This window comes from Lissotriton vulgaris, chromosome 5 (genome assembly GCF_964263255.1).
Source record: "Lissotriton vulgaris chromosome 5, aLisVul1.2, whole genome shotgun sequence".
Classification (NCBI taxonomy): domain Eukaryota; kingdom Metazoa; phylum Chordata; class Amphibia; order Caudata; family Salamandridae; genus Lissotriton; species Lissotriton vulgaris.
The window spans coordinates 10,045,506-10,072,050 of NC_141693.1; the positions used below are offsets into that span (position 1 = coordinate 10,045,506).

The 26,545-nt window shown below is 45.3% G+C and overlaps 2 protein-coding genes across 5 annotated transcripts in view; both read left to right on the plus strand.

Annotated features, from left to right (window-relative positions):
- Positions 1–26,545, plus strand: part of LOC147709977 (H-2 class II histocompatibility antigen, A-U alpha chain-like) — a 1,213,889-nt gene that overhangs the window by 928,944 nt on the left and 258,400 nt on the right. The window lies entirely within an intron of this gene.
- Positions 1–26,545, plus strand: part of LOC147709980 (HLA class II histocompatibility antigen, DR alpha chain-like) — a 206,060-nt gene that overhangs the window by 137,057 nt on the left and 42,458 nt on the right. The window lies entirely within an intron of this gene.

Sequence of the window (26,545 nt, forward strand, 5' to 3'; positions counted from 1 at the left end):
CCTCCTCCTCTTCAGGATGACTATCTCCAGTGACTTGGTCATCCTCATCTAGCTGGATTACAGGGACAGGGGCATCAGTACTGTCATCTTCAGTGGGAGAGCCTCCTTCAGCATTCCCTGTGGGGTCTGCTCTAGAGGTCTTTAGAGCCTCAGACTGGTCTAAGAGTTCTCTAAGGTGATCTGAAGTAGGGGATGGCCCTGTCTTCAGACCTCTTAAGACACAAAGCTGTCTTAGTTCCTTAAAGGAAAATATAGCAAATCTGGATGGTGCCTTTTGAGGGTCACTCTCAGCAGGGACATTCCCAGTGGAACCCTCTGCCCCAGACATTGCTCTAGTGTGGGAGGATATGTTGCAATCTACCTACACTGGTGTTTACCTACTAAACTTATCAAGTAGTTGTAGTCAGGGTGTGCTACTCCCTATCCTCTACAACAACTAAGTTCAGTAGAACTTAAGTATACTAGTCTTGTTTTAATATGCACCTTGCAGGTACCTGTATGATCTTTCAAATGATAATCTCAAAGATTGTAATGGTAAAACAACAGCAAGCTCAAATCCCACCGCTGCCACCAATGTGAGAAGTTGGCCTGGTATATGATGCTCACTAGTTCTAGTGATCACCTTGTACCATGCCAAGCAACCCTTATGATGATTGGTTGTAAGTCAACCTCATAGACCAGCTATCCTAGTGGTAGCGTGGACAAAGCAGTCTTAGGCTAAACTCTGAAAGGCATGTGAAGCAAGCTGTTTTACCATATACAACCCCCTTGAATACCAAATGAAAGGACACCACACAGATATATATTGAAAATATATATAGATTTATTAACTACAAATATCCCCTGAACTCTTTATGAGCACAGAAGCACAAGCGTTAAACACAAGACAGTTTAAAATACACAAAAGTTGCACAATATGGATGAGCCCTAGGGGCCACCTAAACCATATACTAAGAAAGTGGTATTAGAGATACCAATCATAAAGGAAACAGGCCTAGGGCCTTGGGAATCGCTGTAGCTGATCGGGACTAGCAGTGACTAAGTCGGGAAAGGCCCGCGGGACTCGGGTGCAGTATTTAAAGTGCACGCACTCACCAATGTTAAGTCTATGGTGCGTAAAAAGTACAAAGGGCCAGATGTAGGTAGCCCTTTACCGATCGGAAACGGCCGAAAATACCGATTTTCGGCCGTTTCCGATCGTTAAAGGGCTATTGAGATGTAGGGGCACATTTTCGGTAATATGTACCGAATCGGTAAAATAATTACCGATTCGGTAATATTTACCGATTCGGTAAAATTACCGAAAATGCAATGTAGGTGGCCAATTTACCATTGGCACATGGCTTACAGAATCGGTATTTTACCATGGAATACAAATCCATGGTAAAATACCGATTCCTGTGTACATGCACATCTGTGCATGTACACATGTGCCATGTGACAGACAGGCGTGCCCTTAGGGCATGTCTGTGTGCCACATTGCACACATGCCCGTTTTGGGGGTGCTAGAGGGTGTCAAAGTGACACCCCCTGCACCCTTGCCAAAGTCGGTATTTACCGATTCGGTAAATACCGAATCGGTATTTGACTTGAATCCTATGGGCTTCAAAGGCCCATAGGATTCAATAGCAAATACCGATTCGGTATTTACCGAATCGGTAAATACCGAATTTGTAAGGAATCGGTAACGATTCCAGATGTTGGGACCTACATCCCATTTACCGATTTTGAAATACCGAATCGGTAGCATTCGGTATTTCAAAATCGGTAAATGGGATTTACCTACATCGGGCCCAAAGTTAGTTAGTTCGGAACCTTCCAAGTGACCTAGAAAGCTGAAACTTAAGACACAGGACCTAGAGGTGTGTACCAGTGTGGGAACACCGGCGTTGCTGAGTTACCTCACCCACAGGACGCGGGTGCATAGGGTCGAAGTAGTGTCGGGTTTCGTCACGCAGGTCAATGGTGCTTGGAGCTGAAGATGCTGCAGGCGACTCGATGTGAAGAGTTCCGGTGGACCCAAGGGTGGATCTGAAGATGTGAAGACCTGAAAGCAGAGGGGACAATGTTCAAAGTCACTAGCCAGTGACTACCGTGGAACCAGGATGGAACCAGGCGATGTCGGGTGCAAACAGGCATTGAGGTGTAGCTTCTCTCTGCAGCCACGTGGACACCGGGGGTCGAGGACATCCAGGAGTCTGTCACGAGCTGTCCCACGCAGGCTTCTCGCTGTTGGCAGTGTCGGCAACTTGATTGGAGCAAACAGGCCTTGGCTAATGCAAGCCATGCAGGAATCAAAAAAGGCTTATCACTCGGACAAGCAAGGTCAGAGCGGGTGCTCCCTTTTACAGGAGCAAGGGCAAGTATGGAACAACGTGACCCGCAGTGTAGTTTGCAGTTTTGGTCGCCAAGATGGCCGCTGACCACGTGGCTAGTGGCCGGGATGGCGCATCGAGTGGCACAATGCAAAAGGGCCCCACGCAGATCGTGGAGATGCTGGGGGGCTGATCTTCAGTGCAAGGGCTGCTCGTGGTGGTGGTTCTCAGTCCCCAAAGCACAACGTCGAGGGTGCCTCGGATGCTGCACAGTCAGTTCTTCGGGGGTCTTCCAAGAGGTCCGGTCCCACGTCTCTCGGTGCCTCCACGGGTCCCTTCTTTGCAGGGACTGTGGGTCGGGCTGTGAGAAGTCTGGGTCTTGTCAGGCTCTGGGCTCGGGCTCCGGCGGGAGGCGGCGGCAAAGCAGACGTCGAGTTGCTGGTTGGTACCTGTGTTCACAGGGTGGCCACTCCTAGGCCACAAGGGAGATACTCTCCAGTCTTCTGAGCAGCAGAATGTCGAAGTCCAGTCGTCTTCTTAGTTGCAAGTTGATTTCAGGATGATCTGAGGTGCTATGTCACTGCTCCCACTCTTATTCGAATCTGAGGGGTGGATCACCTGCTAGGTCCTTCCTCTGGGTGGGACCAGGAAGGGGAGTGGTTACACCCCCTTTCCTTTGTCCAGCTCCTTGCCAGGACTGGGGCTGGAAAGCCCCAGGACCGGTTTGGACTGGCTTATGCACAGGGACACCTTGTGTGCCCCAGGCATGTCTCAATCTATTCAGCCCTGTCCTACCCAATACAAAAATTCCTGTCTGGGGTGGTGCTCGCACCTCCCAAGGCAGGAAACCCTTTGTCCAAGCCTCCCTCGCTGGAAGGACTCCCAGCAGCAGGAGGTCAGACTTGTGACTGTGGTGGCAGCATCCATTTTGTGACGCTGAGGCTCTGGTTAACTTTAACCGGGGTTAAGGCTAGGTACATGTCGTGTCCCTCTAGAAGGGTGGAATGCTATCCCCGTCGACAGAACTGTCGAGGGGATAGTATTCCAATTCGTATGACACCTTACTCAACATGTTTTGATAAAGCCAAACCAAAGTTAGCAAATAACCGCGAGGATTATAATGCACTTAAGAGTATATGGTATGGCAATATCCTGGAACAGCTAAGGGAGTGGTTCCCGACAGCTGCAGACAGGCTCAGCTCATGCTAGAGCACCATCTCACATATTTCCACGCACTCTGCCTCCAGGATTGATGAGGCCTTCCATAGGAGTGGCTGATAGGAACATATGTGTCCAGTTTAGGTTAGGTATAGATATACTACACCTAAGCAAGAGGTGATTACACCAACTTGCCCCAGCTGAGTGATCAGCCAGTTGTGTCAAATATGGAGGCCAGGCCAGGGGTGGCATAATACATGCTGCAGCCCCTGGTAGGCCTTGGAAACACCTATGCCCTGGGTACCTTGGGTACACTGTTACAGGGGCCAATAAGGTGAACCAATTCCAATTGTGTATGCACCTAAGGTACATGGAGTCCATTTTAAGGAGAGAGCAATCAGCCTGGGGCCCTGAATAGCAGGATCCCAGGCCAACTATGTCAAAAACCAGCTAAACACCAGGCAAAAAGTTTGGGGGTAACCATAGTCAGATATCCACCTTCCTACAGCCACTATCTTCAATCTGTTTCTTGGATGATACTGAAGAGACACTATCCTGTATGGGATTCTTGAATAATAGCAAAGAGCCATTATCTTTAATCTGTTTCTGGAATGATAGTGAAGAGCCACTATCTTGAATGCGTTTCTTGAATGATAGTGAAGAGCCACAATGGGTTTGTTGAATGATAGTGAAGAGCCACTATCTTGAATAGGATTCTTGAATAATAGGGAAGAGCCTCTATCTTGAATCTGTTTCTTGAATCATAGTGAAGATACACTGTTTTGAATATGTTTCTTGAATGATAGTGAAGAACCACTATCCTAAATGGGTTTCTTGAACAATAGTGAAAACAGGTGACCTTGTGAAGAGCTACGAACAGGATTTGGTCTCCTGAAAGATAGTGAAGAGCCACTATCTTGAATGTGTTTTGATAGTGAAGAGCCACTATCTTGAATGATATTCTTGAATGATAGTGAAGAGCCGCTATCCTGAATCTGTTTCTTGAATGATAGTGAAGAGCCACTATCTTGAATGGGATTCTTGAATGATAGTGAAGATCCACTATCTTGAATGGGTTTTGATAGTGAAGAGCCACTATCTTCAATGATATTCTTGAATGATAGTGAAGAGCCACTATCTTGAATGATATTCTTGAATGATAGTGAAGAGCCGCTATCCTGAATCTGTTTCTTGAATGATAGTGAAGAGCCACTATCTTGAATCTGTTTCTTGAATGATAGTGAAGAGCCACTATCTTGAATGGGATTCTTGAATGATAGTGAAGATTCACTATCTTGAATGGGCTTCTTGACTGATAGTGAAGAGCCCCTATCTTGAATCTGTTTCTTGAATGATAGTGAAGAGCCACTATCTTGAATGGGTTTCTTGAATGATAGTGAAGATCCACTATCTTGAATGGGATTCTTGACTGATAGTGTAGGCCACTATTTTGAATCTGTTTCTTGAATGATAGTGAAGAGCCACTATCTTGAATCTGTTTCTTGAATATTAGTGAAGAGCCACTTTCTTGAATCTGTTTCTTGAATGATAGTGAAGAACCACTATCTTGAATCTGTTTTTTTTTTCTTTTTTTTTCTTCTAATATTTTGGCAAGAAACTTATAATCCAAATTCAGCAGAGAGATAGGCCTGTATGAATCACACTGGGACGCCGGTTTAAGGAGTTTAAGAACAAGAACAACCGTGGCCTCTTCCCAGGAAGGTGGGAATTCACCTCCTTCCTCAAAAATGGATGCAAAAAGCATCTGGAGAACAGGGGAGATTACTGGAGCTAATGCTTTGTAAAGCTCGGCCGGTAGCCCGTCCATGCCCGGGGCCTTACTTCTCTTTGCTGAATCTATTGCCCCAACTATTTCTTTCAAGCTAATTTCTCTATTTAGATTTTTAGATGCCTCATCATCAATTTGGCGAACTGCATATTGTGCGAGCCATGCGTGGATTGAATCGTCCTGTGGAGCTAAGTCTTCCTTATATACTAGATCAAAATAATTAAAAAAGGCTTCTTCAATATCAGCAATATTTTCTGAGATCACTCCCGTATTGCCCAGCTGAACCCCTTTAATCGTATTCCTGTTTTGCTCTTTTTTTGCTTTCCAAGCTAGAAGCTTTCCACTAGCTTCCCCATATTCGAAATGGGCGAGAGAGCTGGCCTGCCATCTTTTTCTAAGTCGGGCATCAAGGATCTCTTCCAGTTGTAGTTTACATACTGACAATTATTTCCGAGTTTTAGCTTCCGCCTCTAAATTTAGATCTAGGAGATCGCGCTCTAATTTGGTAATTTTTGTCTCAATCTCAGAAATCTTTTCCCTATACGTTTCATGCCTAGAAGACTGAATGACCAAGACTATCCCTCTCAAAAAGGCTTTATAGGAGTCCCAAACAATTGGAAGTGCGGCGGTCCCTAAATTAATCTCAAAAAAGCTTTTTGACTCTGTCGTCAGTTTCTCTAGTATCTCCTCCTCAAGCAAGATACTTCTATCCGTAGTCCGTCTTTTATTGCTCTGTGAGCCCGAGAGTTTCAAGACTAAAGAAACTGCCGAGTGGTCCGAGATGTGCGCTCCTACATGATTCACTTCGTGGGCAACAGCGGATAGCTCATCTGCAGTTAAAAAAAAGTCTAATCTAGACTTATGCCCCAGCTTTTTATTATGGAAAGTGAATTCCTTTTTTGTGCCCCATTTTTTCTTCCAAATATCCTTCCAGCCTAACTGATGTATTGCATTTATCAGAGGAGATCTTGTTTTGGGGTTGTTTGTGGATTTAAGTTTATATAATTTATCTATTTGAGGATCCAAAACTAGATTAAAATCCCCTGCTAAGATTAAGGGGTTATCAAAGTCTAAAAGTTCGACCAACAATTCCCTGAGAGGGGGAGGATTGTCTGAATTCGGCCCATAATATCCTGCTAGTGTAAATTTATACGAATGGTATTTCATCCTTACTATGACCCATCTCCCTTTTTTATCAACTCTTGATTCTTCCACTGTAATAGCAGGGTTTGTTTTAATCAATATTGCAACCCCTTTGATAGTACTTTGCTGTGATGTGCATATAACGTGCTGAATCCATTTTTTACTGCTGCAAATTTCCCTTAGCTCATGTTCCGTACAATGCGTCTCTTGCACGATAAAAATATGCTCAGGCGCATCTTTCAAATATTGAAATACCCTCTCCCTTCTATGTTTTACCCCCAAGCCATTTAAATTCCATGTCAAAACCTTCATATATACCTGCGGGGCTAACTTAGCCTGTGACATATTTTTCTAGATAGGCGTAAATGATTAAGTATCCTAATTTGGCGATTTGGACATTTTTTTTCTTTTTTTCCCACATGCTCCCCACCCAGTGCCTTTCCCCCCCCTACTCTGTCCCTCCCTATTCTTAGCCCCCCCGTGCACCCCTGGAGAACCCCCCTTCTTCTTTTTGGCCCTACTCAAGGCCTTGAGGCTCCCTCCCCAGATATCCAGATGAACTAAGACATAAGAAGAAAAATAAAGGAAAAGGAAACAAAATAGCGAGAGTGCGGCTATTTACAAAAAATACCCTCGGGAGAGCAATAGGCCAAGTTCCTTAGCCCCTTTCCCCCGGGTCCCCTCTGCTGTCCTCTGTTACTAGTTGAAGATAAGCTTCTGCCTCATCTACCCTTTTGAAAGTTCACCATTTGTTTTTATACATTATTTTTAGGGATGCAGGGAATTTCAATTGGGTCGTGGCACCCATTTGCCTAAAGGGATCTAATAGTTTGCCAAGCTCCCACTGTCTAGATGTAATGATCGAAGAACCATCTGACCTAATCTGAAAAAGAATTCCTTCTGCTGACAGGGAGCTGCTTTTTAGCGCCTTATTGAGGTTCTCCTCCTTTAAAGTGTAGGTCAGAAAGTGGACTAATATCTTCCTGGGTCTGGTTTTATTAGGATTTAGCCGGAACGGATCTCTATGAGCTCTTTGAATATCCCTCATCAGATCTTGTTCTGAGACTTCAACTGCAGTCGCTTGCTTAATAAGTTTAACAACAAACTCCTTGATATTACTTCCTTCCGCCCCTTCCGGGACTTTCAGAAGGCGCAAAATATTTCTCCTTTGTGCATTTTCTAGCGACTCCCTTTTCTCCTGGTATCCCTGTTCACGGTGCCATAGGTCGTCTATTTTCTTCGTGTGTTGGAGTGCAAGTGTTTTTAAATCAGTAACAGTAGACTCTAGTGCAGTGGTTCTAACCGCTAGGGAATCAAACATTTCCTCAAGCTTCTCACAGAATAACTTTATTTCTTGCTGGTTCTTCTGTGAGGCCATAAACCCATTTTTCACCTCACGGCTTAAGGACTGAAGCATTAGCAAGACAGATTGATCGCTAAGCATAGACTCAGCAGCCTTGGCCTCAGCCTCAGCCTCAGAAGACATAGTGCTCCTTGCAGATACAGCTGAAACATCTATCACAGAATTAAGATTGGATGCTAACTCCTCGTTATCAGATCTTACTATCTTATTATTTTGCACACTGCACACATTGTTGTCCATCTCTGGGCTCTGCATTCTTAAAATATCTGCTTGCTCTGAATCTTGATCTTGATCCTGATCTAATTACGCCAAAAGATGATACCTATTACGGCTAAGGAGGCCCTCTGGAAAATCTGAAACAGTGGGGACCACTGAGGGTTTAAGTTCCAAAACTGAGGGGATTGCTTTAAAGTATGTTTTTAATGAGGGTGGTGGTTTAACCTTGTTGACAGCCTTTTGTACTTTAGAATTATTTTTTTTGCCAGTCTCTTGGTATTTTTTGACTTGGATTTAGCTGATGCCAGCGGTGAAGTATCTGTCCATCTACCTCCTTGTTTTCCTCCTTTACTTCTGAGCGTATATCCGAAAGCCTGGCTCCCTTGCGACTCATTACCGGACATACGCGAAGAAACTTCTCCAACCGAGCTCTCTTCTCCACCTGTGCCCCCTAGCTTTATCAAACTATTATGGGCACCCCCCCTGCTGTATTTTGGGTAAGGTAGTCCTTGCTGCTTTAAGCAAGAGTTCCTCCCCATATATGAGATCCTAGTTACTGCCCTTCGACCTCTTCTGACCTCATTTGCCGCTTTTGCCCACCGCGCCACCCCACCTTCAGCGGTATTACTATTACTATTCTGCTCACTCACCTTCCCCTTCAGGCATTCCGTATGCGAGCTGCCGCTTATGGCGGCTTCCGCCGCGCCGAGACTTTGTGCTTTCTCCAGCACCACAGATCACAAAGCGACGCTAGTGTAAACCTGTCTCCAGCCTGCTCCGACCTCGGCCAGACTTCTGAGAGCTGCCGCGAAAACAAGCGGTGTAATCGGCAGAGCCGTCGGCAGCTCCGTCAACTCTGACCCCCGCCCAGGAGACAGCACGAACCGCGGGCCGCGGACTGTGATTCCCAAACTCTGCCGCCTCTCCCAGCGCGCCTCCTCAAGTACCGTAACAACTCCAAACTAGACAAAATACATTATAAGCGGTGCCCCATGATAACTTTCCTCCTCCTGTAGCGGTTCATCCACGAGCCGCAGTCAGCCGGATACCTGAGCCTCCCGGAGCCTCACGACTAGCTGATGCTGCCAGCCGCCATGTTCTCCTCCTGCAATCCCGAGCCACTATCTTGAATCTGTTTCTTACATGGTAGTGAAGAGCCACTATCTTGAATGGGTTTCTTGACTGATAGTGAAGAGCCACTATCTTGAATCTGTTTCTTGAATGATAGTGAAGAGCCACTATCTTGAATGGGATTCTTAAATGATGGTGAAGATCCACTATCTTCAATGGGATTCTTGACTGATAGTGAAGAGCCACTATCTTGAATCTGTTTCTTGAATGATAGTGAAGAGACACTATCTTGAATCTGTTTCTTGAATGATAGTGAAGAGCCACTATCTTGAATGGGATTCTTGAATGATAGTGAAGATCCACTATCTTGAATGGGTTTCTTGACTGATAGTGAAGAGCCACTATCTTGAATCTGTTTCTTGAATCATAGTGAAGAGCCACTATTTTGAATCTGTTTCTTGAATGATAGTGAAGAGCCACTATCTTTAATCTGTTTCTTAAATGATAGTGAAGAGCCACTATTTTGAATGGGATTCTAGAATGATAGTGAAGATCCACTATCTTGAATGGGTTTCTTGACTGATAGTGAAGAGCCACTATCTTGAATCTGTTTCTTGAATGACAGCGAAGAGCCACAATCCTGAATGGGGTTCTTGAATGAATGATAATGAAGGCCATTATCAAGATTGGGTTTCTTGAATCTTGAATGAGTTTCTTGAATGATAGTGAAGAGCCACTTTCTTGAATCTGTTTCTTGAATGATAGTGAAGAGCCACTTTCTTGAATCTGTTTCTTGAATCATAGTGAAGAGCCACATCTTGAATCTGTTACTTGAATGATAGCGAAGAGACACTATCCTGTATGGGGTTCTTGAATGATAGTGAAGAGCCACTATCTTGAATCTGTTTCTTGAATGATAGTGAAGAGCCACTATCTTGAATGGGATTCTTGAATGATAGTGAAGATCCACTATCTTGAATGGGTTTCTTGACTGATAGTGAAGAGCTACTATCTTGAATCTGTTTCTTGAATGATAGTGAAGAGCCACTATCTTGAATCTGTTTCTTGAATGATAGTGAAGATCCACTATCTTGAATGGGTTTCTTGACTGATAGTGAAGAGCCACTATCTTGAATCTGTTTCTTGAATCATAGTGAAGAGCCACTATTTTGAATATGTTTCTTGAATGATAGTGAAGAGCCACTATCTTTAATCTGTTTCTTAAATGATAGAGAAGAGCCACTATTTTGAATGGGATTCTTGAATGATAGTGAAGATCCACTATCTTGAATGGGTTTCTTGACTGATAGTGAAGAGCCACTATCATGAATCTGTTTCTTGAATGACAGTGAAGAGCCACAATCCTGAATGGGGTTCTTGAATGAATGATAATGAAGGCCATTATCAAGATTGGGTTTCTTGAATCTTGAATGAGTTTCTTGAATGATAGTGAAGAGCCACTTTCTTGAATCTGTTTCTTGAATGATAGTGAAGAGCCACTTTCTTGAATCTGTTTCTTGAATGATAGTGAAGAGCCACATCTTGAATCTGTTACTTGAATGATAGCGAAGAGACCCTATCCTGTATGGGGTTCTTGAATGATAGTGAAGAGCCACTATCTTGAATCTGTTTCTTGAATGATAGTGAAGAGCCACTATTTTGAATCTGTTTCTTGAATGATAGTGAAGAGCCACTATCTTTAATCTGTTTCTTAAATGATAGTGAAGATCCACTATCTTGAATGGGTTTCTTGACTGATAGTGAAGAGCCACTATCTTGAATCTGTTTCTTGAATGACAGTGAAGAACCACAATCCTGAATGGGGTTCTTGAATGAATGATAGTGAAGGCCATTATCAAGACTGGGTTTCTTGAATCTTGAATGAGTTTCTTGAATGATAGTGAAGAGCCATTTTCTTGAATCTGTTTCTTGATTGATAGTGAAGAGCCACTTTCTTGAATCTGTTTCTTGAATGATAGTGAAGAGCCACTTTCTTGAATCTGTTTCTTGAATGATAGTGAAGAGCCACATCTTGAATCTGTTTCTTGAATGATAGTGAAGAGCCACTTTCTTGAATCTGTTTCTTGAATGATAGTGAAGAGCCACTTTCTTGAATCTGTTTCTTGAATGATAGTGAAGAGCCACTTTCTTGAATCTGTTTCTTGAATGATAGTGAAGAGCCACATCTTGAATCTGTTACTTGAATGATAGTGAAGAGCCAATATTCTGGATGGGTTTTTTGACTGATAGTGAATAGCCACTATGTTGAATGGTTTTCAAGTTCAGATATCTCTGCACAACTGGGCTCCATTTAACATCTCCCTCAGACATGGGGAGCGTCTCCTGATGATTTAATTCTTGCTGTGGGGGAGGGTAAGTCTGGATCATTTGGCAGTGCAGGGGTCTCCAAGAGCCAACTCTTCATGGCTCAGTCCCCTCTCAAAGGCCCCCTGTCCTCTCCCTGTTCAATCACACGGTGAAAACATTTCTAAAGTTGGCAGGTCTGCAACTGTTACATGCTAACTAAAAAAGTTCTGCAAAAGCAAGGTGATGGATAGCTTGAATTAATCTGAGCCACTGGCAAATGCTTTGGTCTACTTTCCAGTCCACTGGTTTTCACTCACAATGCCATTCAAAATGAAGGCATACCATATGCAAATTAGTGCCAACCCTGCTTCTCACAGGAACAGTCTGTGTGAACTGTTGAGAGAGCCCCCCTCCAGAATGGACCACAAGCAACCACAGACTGGTTTCACCCTAATTAGGGTTCGTCTGGAAGATGAAGCTTGAGTCCTATGGCACAGTGAGCACATAACACATATCTGGGCAAATTCATTGCGCTTAGATAAAAAATGAACCGCAACAAAAACAAGGTGATGGATGGAATGCTCAGGCCACATTCCAGTCCTTCATTTTTGTCCACCATGCCACTCTAGATACAGGCCCACCTTATGCAAATTAGTATCAACCCTCCTCATATATTGCACACTATACTATTCTAGGCGGAGGCCCACCATATGGAAATAAGTAACAGGCTGTGCATCATTGAACCAATCCATCTCAAACTGCCAGGTGAGGCCTCTCCACAGGGGAACACTAGCAGCCCCAGACTGGTTTTGACCTTATTAGGCCTGTTCAGTACTCAGCGCACAGCAATTCAGCATTTATAGAGAAACATTGTATGAGTGCCAGAGGGGAAACAGTCGGAACAACGTGGAAAGAGCCACACGTGTTCCAACATGGCAAGTGCTACCATGATTGCCTTAACCACGCATATGCCTTACCTACCCAGATACATGGTTAAGCTGCTGTTGGGCGGAAGCAAGAAGGATCTGGAGTGTACATGTTGAGGTAAGTGGAGCTGGGGCTGGGGTTAGGGATGGGTTATGGAGGGGTGGGGGTAGTTTTTCAGGGTTGGGGTAGGTTTGAAGGGTTGGGTGTAGTTTTCAGGGCTAGGAGTTCGGGGTTGTTTTCAGGGCTGGGGGTCGGGATGTTTTTAGAGCTCGGAGGGGGTCGGGGTTGTGTGTAGGGCTTAGAGGAGGGTGGGGTAGTTTTTAGGTCTTTAGGCAGGGAAGTTTTTTGGGCTCGGGGGAGGGGGTTGGTTTTCTGAAGAGAGGGGGGTGGTTTTATGTCCCAGGGTGGGGGCAGAATTCAGGATACTTTTTAGGGCTGTGGGAAAGGTAATTCTTAGGGCTGGGGGAGGTTGGGGTAGCTTTTAGGGCTTAGGGGACAACAGGGTTGTTTTTAGGGTTTGGGGTAGGAATGTTTTTAGGGCTCGTGGGAGGGGGTTGGTTTTGAGGAGGGAATGGTGTAGTTTTAGGTTTCAAGGTGGGGGCAAGACTCACCTGATAAGTCTTAACCACGCTTATGTCTTTTCCATACATGCCTTAACAACGCATATTTCGTTGTAAAAGCATGCATGGTAAAGGCATATGTGTGTGTACGACTTGCATATTTAAGACCTTGTAGAATCGGAACGCATGGTAAACACATGCATGGTTCCATCACACAACCGTGCCAGAGAATCTGATGTGGTTCGCCTAGCTTGAGGCTCACTGTACAGACAGATATCATGGCGTACCTGTCCTCCAAGAGTGCATCTCGGAGGGAATGTTCGAACAGCTGTAAAAGCCCTTTTGTAGGAAGGTGGATACCTGACTATGGTTACCCCTGATTTTTTTGCCTAGTGTTTAGCTGGTTTTCGACTTAGTTGGCCTGGGATCCTGCTAATCAGGACCCCAGGCTATCTGCTCTCTCAAAATTGACTCCATGTACCCTAGGTACATCTCCAATTGGATACTGGGTCACCTTATGAGCCCCTGTACAGTGTACTAGAGATACCCAGGGCATAGGTGCATCCAAGGCCTACCAGGGGCTGCAGCATGTATTATGCCACCCCTGGCTGGCCACCCAAATTGACACAACTGGCTTATCACTCAGCTGGGGCAAGGTGGTGTAATCACCCCTTGCTTAGATATAGTATACCAAAGTCTAAACCTATATCTCGACACATATGTACCTATAAGTCACTCCTATAGCAGGCCTTAACAATCCTGGAGGCAGAGTGCTTGGTTTTATGTGAGATGGTGCTCTAGCATGAGCTGAGCCTGTCTGCAGCTTTCGGAACCATGTCCTTATAGCTGTTCTGGGATATTGCCATACCATATACTCTTAAGTGCATTATGAACCTCCCGGTTAAATACTAACTATGGTTTGGCTTTATCACAACATGTCGTGTAAGGTGTCATATGCTTTGGAATACTACCCCCTCGCCAGTCCTGGCGACGGGGGTAGCATTCCACCCTTCTAGAGGGAGAAGACATGTTACTTTCCTTAAACGCGGTTAAATCTAACCGGAGCCTCAGCATCACAAAATGGATGCTGCTGCCACAGACACAAGTCTGGCCTCCTGCTGCTGACCGAAACTCCGGCAGGGGAGGCCTGGACAAAAGGTTTCCTGTCACAGGGAGGTGTTACACCACCCCAGACAGGAGATAGTGGATTGGGGCAGGGAGGGCTGAATGAAACTAGACACGCCTGGGGCACACAAGGTGTCCCATGCAAAGTCCAGTTCAAACCGGTGCTGGGGCACTCCGGCCCCAGCTCTGGCGCGAAACTGGACAAAGGGAAAGGGATGTAACCACCCCCTTCCTGGGTCCCACCCATAGGAGGGACCTAGCAGGAGATCCAGCCCCTTGATTTGGAATAAAGGTAGGAGCTGTGCCCATAGACATTAGATCATCCTGACTGAAACTTTCATACGAAACTCAGGACTCTTCGACATCCTACTCGACGTAGAAGACTGAAGAATCTCCCTTGTGATCAAGGAATGACCACCCTGCACAAGCAGGCACCATCAAACGCTCAACGGTTTGCTTTATCGTTGCTCCCGCCAGAGCTCGAACGACAGAGCCTGACAAGAACTGGACTTCCAGACATCCAACAGCCCGATCCACAGTTCCAGCAAAGCTGAGACCCGTGGAGGCGACGTGAGACGTGGGACCGGCCATCTTGGAAAGCCAGCGAAGTGCTTCCTGTGCAGCTCCCGAGGCACCCTCGAAGCTGTGCATTGGGGATTGAGAAGCCCCAGCCCCGAGCAGCTTTTGCACCAAAGATCACCTCTCCACACTCTTTGAGTGCTGCATGGGGCCCTCTTGCATTTTCCTGCTCGACGCGTTGTCCAGTCAATTGCCGGTTGGCTAGTGGCCTCTGTGACAAAGATCCTTCGAATTTACACTGCTGGTATGGTTGCTCCAGACTGGCCCTTGCTGCCCTGAAAAGGAGCAGCCGATCAGACCTTGCTGGTCCGATCCAGAAGTCATCTCCGATTCCTGCGTGGGTTGCATTTGCCAAGGCCTGTTGATTCGAGAACCGACACCGCCGACAGCGAGAGCCTTTGTGGGACAGTCCGTGCCCACCTCCTGGATGTCGTCGATCCTTCCTGGTCCACGTGGCAGCGGAGACAAACTTCACGACATCACCTGATCGCAACCCGACATCGCCTGGTTCCTTCCTGGATCCATCCTGGTCACTGGCTAGTGACCCAGACTCTGTCCCCTCTGCTTTCAGGTACTTTACATCTTTGATCCACCCTTGGATCCAACCGGACTCTTCTCTCTTGGTCGCCTGCAGCATCTTTTCCTCCAGGCTCCATAGAACTCCACGACGAAACCCGACGCACTTTGACACCTATGCACCCGCTTCATGTGGGTGAGGTAACGAGAGTACTCCGGTGCTCCTGTAGTGGTTTACACCTCTAGTGTCCTAGTTTTAAGTGGTTAAGTTCTAGTCCAGTCGGAAGTCTCCTAAAACAGTAACTTTCTAACTTTTACGCACCATTGACTTCTATGGTAAACGCGTGTGCCTATAGACACTGCACCCGCATCCTGTGGGCCTCCCCCGACCTAACCTTCGTTAGTCCAGTGTAGCCCCAGCGATTCTCAAGGCCCTAGGCCTTTTCATTGTTTGTGACGTGGTTCTTATACCACTATTTTAGTATATAAAATGCTGCTGCAAAGCAATTGTAAGGGTGGATCCCTCCTGAGGCGGAAGCCGGGAGGTAGACTATTGTGTTTTTATTTAACTCTGTGTACTGCGCTGATTACTAGCAAGTTCTGCACCTAATAAGCTGCGATTTTATAATGTGTGCTTTGCTGACTACTAGCGCGACTCGCACTTTGTAAGCGCCGAATTTTAAATATTTTTATTTCACTTCTCCTTTACTCACTTTATTTCCTTGCCGACCCCTCGGCTGTTTTCGCTCCCTTTTCCCGCACCTTGGACGGTTTCAGCCGATTTTCGGGCTGATCACCGAGACCTGGGCGGAGAGCTCCCACAGCGGACATCTTGGGTGGGAGGCACCAGGACCTTTAGCGCGCTAGTCCTCCTTACTTAAGGAGTTCACTAGAGGCAGTCTCGAGATTTCTGCTGCTAAGCAATTGTAAGGGTGGATCCCTCCTGAGGCGGAAGCCGGGAGGTAGACTATTGTGTTTTTATTTAACTCTGTGTACTGCGCTGATTCCTAGCAAGTTCTGCACCTAATAAGTGGCAATTTTATAACGTATGCTGTGCTGACTACTAGCGCGACTCGCACTTTGTAAGCGTCGAATTTTAAATATTTTCATTTCACTTCTCCTTTACTCACTTTAGTTCCTTGCCGACCCCTCGGCTGTTTTCGCTCCCTTTTCCCGCACCTTGGACGGTTTCAGACGATTTTCGGGCTGATCACCGAGACCTGGGCGGAGAGCTCCCACAGCGGACATCTTGGGTGGGAGGCACCAGGACCTTTAGCGCTCTAGTCCTACTTACTTAAGGAGAAGGTCATGTCTCCGCGCAGCGGACGCGATAAGCGGACGCGCCGCATCAGCCCCGGAGTCACGCCAGAGTCCAGCCCGTCTGCGCCCGTCAGCGCACGGAAGCGCCGGGGGCCTGGGAGGATACTGGAAAAATCATTCTTAATTTAGGTAGTCCTCTCTACTCCCAGGACACCCTCCTAGCTTTAAGACCCCACTGGAAGCCCTGTCATCACAGGTCTACCCCCCAAAGACTGTGAAACACTTTTAACTGCTGTAGCTCTGAGGGGCCTAGCAATTACATCTTGCCTCCTCCTCCTGCTAAAAATGCCATAAGAACTCCTCGACCCCTTCATAAGGAATCTGGCTTCCTAATTAACACCCGATCCCTGGTTAAAAACAGCATTACCTTCAGTGACTTTGTCTCGGAAAAGATGCCCTCATGGGTTTTTATTACTGAAACCTGGGCCACTGACTCCTCCGGGCCCGAACTAGCAAATGCCATCCCAGAGGGCTATGCCCTCGTGAGACTGGATAGAGAAAGGCGGAAAAGGGGTGGAATTGGCATCTTACACAAATGCTCTATAAACTGCCGTATTGAGCCCCTTTCCTCCCCGCAGGACTCTCTTCAAGCTCTGCATTTTATGCTAAACTTCACCCCCACGGCCTCTTTTGCTGGCATGCTCCTATACAGGCCACCTGGTCCTAGGGCCGTCTTTACTCCTGACCTCGGAATTAATGGAGCCTTTTATTGATAAATCTAACCTCACCATTCTAGGTGATTTTAATTTTCATCTAGAAAACTCTAGTTCGGCTGATACCATTTTTTTGATTGACTCTTTGGCATCCTATGGCTTCTCGCAAGAAGTGAAAGGTCCTACCCACTCTGCAGGACATACTCTGGATGGAGTATTTTCTAATGACTCCAGGTTACACACAGGCTCTCCCCTCCCCCTATCCTGGACGGACCATATGGCAGTCCCTCTCGACCTTACCTTCTGCCTTTCGGCCATACCCTCTAAGAGCATAAGTCACCAGGCCTCTAAAAGGAACTACAGGGGCTTGAACAACAACTCCCTAGGCCCTCTGATCGCAAATTTGAATCTCTCGTCTGTGTCGGACATAGATATGGCTACCCTTGAGCTTTCTAACTCTATTTCAAATGCCATTAATATCCTGGCTCCGGCTAAACCTTATTACTCTGCCAGGAAACGCCCCTCGGCCCCCTGGTTCACCGACTCCCTCAGACTGCTTAGACAGGACTGCAGGAAGCAAGAAAGACTCTGGAGGTCTCATCTCGACCCAAACGAAAGAATCAAACACAAGGATATGCTTAAAAGATACAAGGTTGCAGTCCTAGCTGAAAAAATGTCATACTTCACCAACCTCACGGCCTCCCTCAGGTCACCCAGAGAGCTATTCAAAATCGTTGATAACCTATCCCTTGCTCATCTCCCTGACCCCATTGTGGCATCCCAAGAGCTGTGTAACCAGATCTCCACTTTTTTCCACACCAAAATCAGGGATATTTACACAGCTCTAGAAGACTGCAACCTTAATCCTGAGGCCGCCCACCTCCCGGTAACACCCTCCATTCAGGACTCGACGACCCTGCCTCACGGCAGCATGACAAATTTTCCTCCTCTGACCCTGGAACTCCTCTATCAACTCCTTGATAAACTTAAGTCTGGATCCCCCCTGGACCCCTGTCCTTTAAAAACCTTGAAAGAGTATAGAGAGGTTCTGTTGCCCCCTTTTCTTGAAATCATGAATCAAGCCATCTCCAAGGGCGTCTTCCCAGCATCTTGGAAAATGGCCACAGTCAAGCTACTCCTGAAAAAAGCCTCCCTAGATCCTACCATCTTAAAAAACCTCCGTCCGATATCCCTGCTCCCAGCTCCTGCCAAGATGCCCGAGGCCCACCATAACTCCCATCTCAGCGCCTTCCTGGACAAGATCTGCCTGCTAGATTCCTCTCAGCATGGCTTCCGGAAGTCGCACAGCACGGAGTCAGCGCTCACAGTGGTGGTTAATAACATCCGCGGTAAGGTCGACAGTGGTCAGACTACTCTTCTGATCCTGCTCGACCTTTCAGCCGCATTTGACACCCTGTCCCCCTCTATTCTGGTCGCTCGTCTTAGTGAGATGGGAGTGGATGGGCCCGCCCTGAGCTTCTTGGCCTCGTTCCTCAACCAGCGCATGCAGATGGTCAAACTGGGTGACTTCCTCTCTCCCGCTAAGCTTGTGCACTGTGGGGTCCCGCAGGGCTCATCTTTGAGCCCTACCCTTTTCAACATATATGTTGCCCCACTTGCCAGGCTAGTAAGATCGTTTGGATTGGAAGTACTATTGTACGCCGATGACACCCAGATTATGGTCTCCCTCACACAATCCGTGGAGACCGAGGCATCTAACTTTAGGAACTGTATGGAAGCTGTAGCAGGGTGGATGACCAAAAACTTCCTCAAATTAAATTGGGAAAAGACAGAGGTTCTTATCTTCGGAGGCAAACATGAGATCTGGTCGGCTGACTGGTGGCCAACTGCCCTTGTAGCATGCCCTACACCTACCCTTGCAACTCGTAACCTAGGAGTAATGCTTGACACCACACTTTCTCTTGACAAACAAGTAAACAGAACCGTTTCCACCTGTTGCGGGGTCCTAAGGATCTTACGTAAACTATCAAACTATCTTTCCCTGGACTCTAGAAAACAACTTGCGATGGCCCTTATTTCTTCACGTCTAGATTACTGCAATGCGCTCTATCTAGGCTTAAATTAGAGGCTGGTTCAACGTCTGCAAGTTGTGCAGAACGCTGCTGCCAGGTTCGTCGTGAACGGCCCCAGACGATCCTCTGGCTCTGCCATAAGAAAACATCTTCACTGGCTTCCGATGCTGTCCAGGATACACTTTAAGGTTCTCTGTCTCACCCACTGTGCCCTTCATGGATCCGGTGCAGAAGACATTAGGTCTCTTGTATCTTTTTTTACCCCCGGCAGGGCCTTGCGCTCTGCCAACAAGAACCTTCTGTCTGTTCCGCGGACCATGAAGGCCAGATGGGGAGGGAAGGCCTTCTTTGCTCTTGCACCTAAGTTTTGGAACCTTCTTCCTGACAAGCTCAAGGGTCTTGCGTCGCTTGATCACTTCCGCAAAGCCTTAAAGACCTGGTTTTACACAGAAGCATACCTATAGACTCCCCCCCTCTGGTCTCCGCACTGCTTTCAGCCTTTCCATCCCATGCGCCTTGATGCCTTTGGGCAAAGTTCGCGCAAACAAAACTAATTTCATTAATTCATTCATATGGTTTGAGTGGCCACCAGGTTCTATCCATATTTGTGCAACTTTTGTATGTTATATGAAGTTCTTTGTTTAACGCTTGTGCTTCTGTGCTCATAAAGAGTACAGGGGATTATTCTAGTAATAAATACATATATTTTATAATATATAACTTGTGTGGTGTCCTTTCATTTGATGTTAAAAGGATTGCATATGGTAAAACAGCTGGCTTCACATGCCCTCTTGAGTTTAGCCTAAGACTGCTTTTGTCCATGCTACCAATAGGATAGCTGGTCTATAAGGTTGACTTACAACCAATCACCATAAGGGTCGTTTGGACTGGTGCAAGGTGCTCACTAGAATAGTGATCATCATATACCAGGCCAACTTCTCACACCTTTTAAGTGCACATTGCAGGCAATATGACTCATATTGGTACTAAGAAAAGTGTTAGACTTGAATTATCATAACTTGAAGACATAGTTTAACCACACAAGGATATTTACAAAAAATAAGGAAAGTAAATAGGAAAAATACATTGGCAAAGTAAAGTATTGGGCCTCCCCCTGTAGACACTTATTCCTATTAAAAGTGACAAAAGACTAGGGTTTTCAATACTCTTCTCAATTCCCTTGAGTGTGTGCAGTCCAACTACTCATGTTTATCACAGTGTCGCACTAAAAAGCTAATGTCTGCTACCATCCAAACTCCCTACCTTCCGTCCAATGAAAAAATATGAGAGGAGAGAGAAAGTACCTCACGGTAGAACCGCCAACGGGGTTGCTGGCTAGCAATCACCAGTTTACCCACTTATCATCATTGGTAACTCTCTCTCTTTAGTGAAAGAAATAAAGTAAAGAAAAGAAAAAACAGTGCTTGTTCTCCTTCTCGAGAACCACAATCAATGGTGATCACTCATGTGATAGTAAGACAAGATAGACAATGCTTACTATTGTGTATATACATATACCCAGAGAACCTCAGCGAGAAATGAAAAATGTGATTCTCACCATTAAAATTGTAAGGCTTGCTGGCCAATCAACTTTTATTCTGGGCTGCAAGCCCTCCAAATTAAAAATGGTTCCTATCAAACCATGTCTAATACTTTATTGCCATTGCCAACATGTTTCGTTGCTGTATTCTTGCACAACTTCATCAGGGCTAACAGGGGTCATCTTCTCAATCTTTCACTTCGTATTTATATCAACACCTGTGATGGTAGATAACGACATACAACAAACTTGAGCCAGTTGTGAAGAATCACATGCCTACACCACAGGCAATGTGAAATTCAAAAAAACAATAGTGGCACTTAGATCATTTAGAGCATAATAACCTGGAGGTTGCGAAGTTACACCATACCCACAACCCTCCACATCGGGTCAAGCGTGTCAATCGATCAGGTGTCCCTATGAAAACCATCCACAATCTGATCTTCTGTAAATGGATGTAGACACAGTTTACACATCACGTTGTATAATTCTTGCCTGATTCACTCATCCATTCTCATTTTTAATTTTCAAAAAAGGTCTCAGATCAATAGGTATACTCGTGGTACATCTTACAACAATGTACACGTCTGGAGGGATGAGCAACATACGAACCACTCACGCCATCACTCCCAAGTCCCAGGACTCGCATTTAATAGCTACCACATTCTATGCAAAAGGCATCTTACCGACCGGCACAGACCCTCTTACCAGTGCCGCGTCCCACCGGCGTTGTGTAGGAGCTCCGACTCCGAGCGCCCAATGCCGTGTAATTTTAACTCCCACTCTAATCCCGCCCAGCCAATGCGTCTTCAGTATCACAAGACGTACGGCATACACAATTGAGGTGGCCATCTTTAAGTGTAGCGGAAAATACCTTTTAGTATCTACTGCGGCAGAATTTATATTGTAAATGTTGTGTGTACATCGTGCCTATTGTTTTTCAAAGCACATTTCTTTTCTAAAGACACTGGAACGATGTAAAATTTTATTAGCGTGTGTAGAAAAAAACGTTCTTTTAAAAGAATCACCAACTCACATGCCAGAATCTTGATGCAATACATCTCATGTGATTTACAGACTGACCTGTAGCTGCGGACTTCATTACATCGGTTTGACCTCACGGAAGGTGAAGGTCCGAATACAGGAACACCTCAGCACAATCAAAGCTAAAAAAAATTCTACATGCTTGGTACAACATTTCAGCGAAAAAGGCATGACCCAGAGATCTTAAGTGGGTGGTCCTAGACAGGGTCCTGGGAGAAACACACAATATTGAAAACATATTGGCCAGGAAGGAGGCCAGATGGATCTATTTAGAACAAGCAGACAAGGAGGGTCTGAATGACTCTATCGAATGGAATAAGATCAGTAAATATTGATTATGCCAGACAGATAAGTACATTCTGTGGGATGATAATATGACAGCAATCCCTTTTGAGAGAACACTGGATAGGGGGCTACATTTTTGTTAACAACATTTGGTTGTGATATACTTGGGCCGGTTTAAACCATTCCTCCCGAATAATGGATGGCATGACTCATGATGTGAGTAATGCGTGGGATGTTTCCCCTATGAGAGGCGATAAGATCCTGGCTTCTATTTTTAAAAAAGTCTAGTGTGATCATAAAGGCCTCCATTGTCTGGTATCAATGTGTTGTCCCTGTAAAATTGGATTAGAATCAATGATCTAGTTAGCACTGTCTTTGGAAGATTGTGTTAGAGGCAGCAGTATAATATTGTGATATACTGCCAAATGTGTCCTTTTTATTTAAAGATGGGACATTGTGGAAAGTTGAAGGGGTTTGTGGAATGTTGAACAAGGAAAACTTTATGCAACGTTTTCCTCTTCCTAAGATGGCCAACATGGTGAAACGGTAATAGTGTGACACGCATAACCGAAGGCTTCCCTGCTGAGTACAAAAGAGCATAAGTGTGCATGAGTGATTGGGGATATCGCCGTTACCGTTCCTGTATTGATCAAGATTCTGGCATGTGAGTTGGTGATTCTTTTAAAAGAACGTTTTTTTACATGGTTCCAGTGTCTTTAGAAAAGAAATGTGCTTTGAAAAACAATAGGCACGATGTACACACAACATTTACAATATAAATTCCGCCGCAGTAGATACTAAAAGGTATTTTCCACTACACTTGAAGATGGCCGCCGCAATTGTGTATGCCGTACATCTTGTGATACTGAAGACGCATTGGCTGGGCGGGATTAGCGTGGGAGTTAAAATTACATGGCGTCAGGCGCTCGGAGTCGGAGCTCCTAAACAACGCCGGTGGGACGCGGCACTGGTAAGAGAGTCTGTGCCGGTCGATAAGATGCCTTTTGAATAGAATGTGGTAGCTATTAAATGCGAGTCCTGGGACTTGGGAGTGATGGCGCGAGTGTTTCGTATGTTGCTCGTCCCTCCAGACGTGTACATTGTTGTAAGATGTACCGCAAGTTTACCTATTGATCTGAGACCTTTTTTGAAAATTAAAAAATTAGAATGGATGTGGGAATCAGGGAAGAATTATACAACGTGATGTGTAAACTGTGTCTACATCCATTTACAGAAGACCAGATTGTGGATGGTTTTCATAGGGACATGTGATCGATTGACACGCTTGACCCGATGTGGAGGGTTGTGGGTATGCTGTAACTTCGCAACCTCCAGGTAATTATGCTCTAAATGATCTAAGTGCCACTATTGTTTTTTGAATTTCACATTGCCTGTGGTGTAGGCATGTGATTCTTCACAACTGGCTCAAGTTTGTTGTATGTCGTTATCTACCATCACAGGTGTTGATATAAATACGAAGTGAAAGATTGAGAAGATGAACCCCTGTTAGCCCCGATGAAGTTGTGCAAGAATACAGCAGCGAAACATGTTGCCAATGGCAATAAAGTATTATACATGGTTTGATAGGAACCATTTTTAATTTGGAGGGCTTGCAGCCCAGAATAAAAGTTGATTGGCCAGGAAGCCTTACAATTTTAATGGTGAGAATCACATGTTTCATTTCTCACTAGGGTTCTCTGGGTATATGTATATACACAATAGTAAGCATTGTCTATCTTGTCTTACTATCACATGAGTGATCACCATTGATTGTGGTTCTCGAGAAGGAGAACAAGCACTGTTTTTTCTTTTCTTTACTTTATTTCTTTCACTAAAGAGAGAGAGAGTTACCAATGATGATAAGTGGGTAAACTGGTGATTGCTAGCCAGCAACCCCGTTGGCGGTTCTACCGTGAGGTACTCTCCCTCTCCTCTCACATTTTTTCATTGGACGGGAGGCGTGGAGTTTGGATGGTAGCAGACATTAGCTTTTTAGTGCGACACTGTGATAAACATGAGTAGTTGGACTGCACACACTCCAGGGAATTGAGAAGAGTATTGAAAACCCTGGTCTTTTGTCACTTTTAATAGGAATAAGTGTCTACAGGGTGAGGCCCCGTATTGTTTATAATGTTCTGAGTGGGGGCCGGCCTTTCCCCTTTTTTCTCCCTTGGCTCCAAGTAGATTGAAAAGTAGAGTATTGGCCCATCTTCCCTGGCTCTGAGGTACATTTCTTTTTAGATGGATGTGCACGTGTGGTCAGAAAAAATACCATTACTGACAGTGCTGGAGAAGCAATTGTTGAAGTAGGATGAGCCATTTCCCTGCAGTCTCGGCTGTGACGGGTAAATGTAAAATGTGAATGACAGTTGCGAGATAAATGGAGGAAGAGGTGGCGGACTTGGCCCTAGCTGCAGGGCTACTCCAACATGTTTGCCTTCAATAATTGTGCCACCTACTTCAGAAGCTTTTTCACACTTGTCTCAGTCCTGCCTTTTCAGCCTATGGGCATTTTTAAACTGCTGTTTTGAACTGGAAAAATAAAACTTTTGCAAGGCCTAAAACTTCCTTTTTAATACAGCCATAGTCACCCATAGGGTAGCCACTAAACAGCCCATCCGGCAGGGTGTTTAAAAAGATGGACATGAACCTTCCAGCTTTACATGTCCTGATAGTGAAAAACTCCTAAATTTGTTTTTCACTACTACAAGGCTTGCCTCTATCTTAGGATAACACTGGGTTATCTTATTACATTACAAATGCTAATTTTTGATTGAGAACATGCAGGAAAGCCAAGTTTGGCCCCTAATGAACTATTTTTTAAAACCCTCTTTAATGGTAAAGTCGTATTTTTAAGTAACAATTCTTAAAAGGCCAGTTTTAAAAAGTTGCTATTTTCTTGTCCTAACCATTTTGTGCCCGTTGCGTGGTTCCTGGGTCAGATGTCTAGGTTTAGTTGGTCGTTGGCCTTTGTGTATTCCTCCCAAACAAAGGAGGGATACGTGTTGGCAGGTGGGCCATCATCTCATGGGAGGGGTAGAGCTGTTCACAGCCTCAATTACATTTCAAAGGAGCTGCCTGAGCATTCCCAAAGAACTTCACACTAGCCTTTTGTGACCCCCAGACCTACAGAAGCCAGGCTGTGGAGGCAGGACATTCTAAAATCAACTATAAGTTTCTTCCACTTCACAATTGACACCAGGTTTAAAAATAGGACCCTCTGACCAACTCTTGAGTTCACTTCTGGACCTGCGGAGAACTCTGATGACTGCCCTGCTGCCTGAAGCCTGCTGTGCATTTCAGAGGACTGCCCTTCTGCTCCAAAAGGACTGCCCTGCTTCTTGAGACCTGTCTTGCAGCTTGATACTGCTATAGGTGCCCAAATAGCCTAAAGTCAAAGTTGGGACTTAGAACACTTTCTGCCCAAAAGTGCTCTGAGAAGCGAGAGGAGACTGGGACCCACTTGGTCGCTGAACTGCCTAAGGTACCTCGCCTGATTTTGCGGTAGCTCCCACTACTTTCTTCTGCACAACAGCAAATCCTGTTCAGCAGTTCCTCGCAGAAGGGGTATCTTGCCTTGTGGAACTCTCGTGAGCTGCAGCCTCATCCCACTGAAGATCTTCAAATTACAATATAGAGATTAAGGCCAAATAAAGATATCTTCATTACTTCCGCGTTTAGCAGCTGCCTGATATTGATGCCTCCTCCTCTGACCCTCAAAATTTTACCTTCTCAGACATTTATTATCAAACTTTCTTTTAAGTTCGAAGGTAACCTGGGACATAGTCAAATTCACCCTGATTTCCAACCACACTCCATTGCGGTTGACCATAACTTGAGACTTTGCACAAATTTTGTGCAACTTGATGCCATCAGATGGTGTTTTAATCTTTTAGGCGCTAGATTTCACTAAAAATGTAAAAATGTATTACTCCGTTTGTACTGATTGGATTTTTGTCATTCTGGTATCATTTTATTTATTAAAATGTATTCTGTTTGTAAATTAGTTTGAGATTTATCTTGTGTTGTGTTTTGACCTTATTTTTGTTTGTGTGCTGCACAAATACTTTACACATAATGTTAAGCCTGTCTGTTTTTGTGCCAAGCACGAGAGGGTTACGCATAGGTTAATTAAGTGTTTTCGTAGTTCAACCTGATGAGGATTGTGGTGGCTGCTTCAGTAGGGTTTCATCCCCCTTAAGGTGGGTGGAACTTGCGTAGTCGCGCTACGCAAAGCTCTGCGAAATGGTCAAAAATCTCTGCGAGCACGCAAAAGTTCCGCGAACACGCGAAATTGCTTGTTCCGCTCATTCGCAATGCTTTTATCCTGTTCGCGAACGCTGTTTGCGTGCTTGGGGAGAAATATCTTGCGAACACGCTTTTGAAAGCGGGAACAAGCAAAAAATTCCACGAAGTAGCGGATCACAGAATTTTTGGCAATTCCCCGTTCTCCGCGGAACGCGATATAGCCCAAATTCCGCAAGCGGAATGGAATTTATCGCCCAGGCCTACCAATAACTCAGTTTCTCACAAAAGGGCTGACACAAAGTTCAATTACGTAGCTATATATAGATGTATTTTATTAGTTATAAATTGTTTTG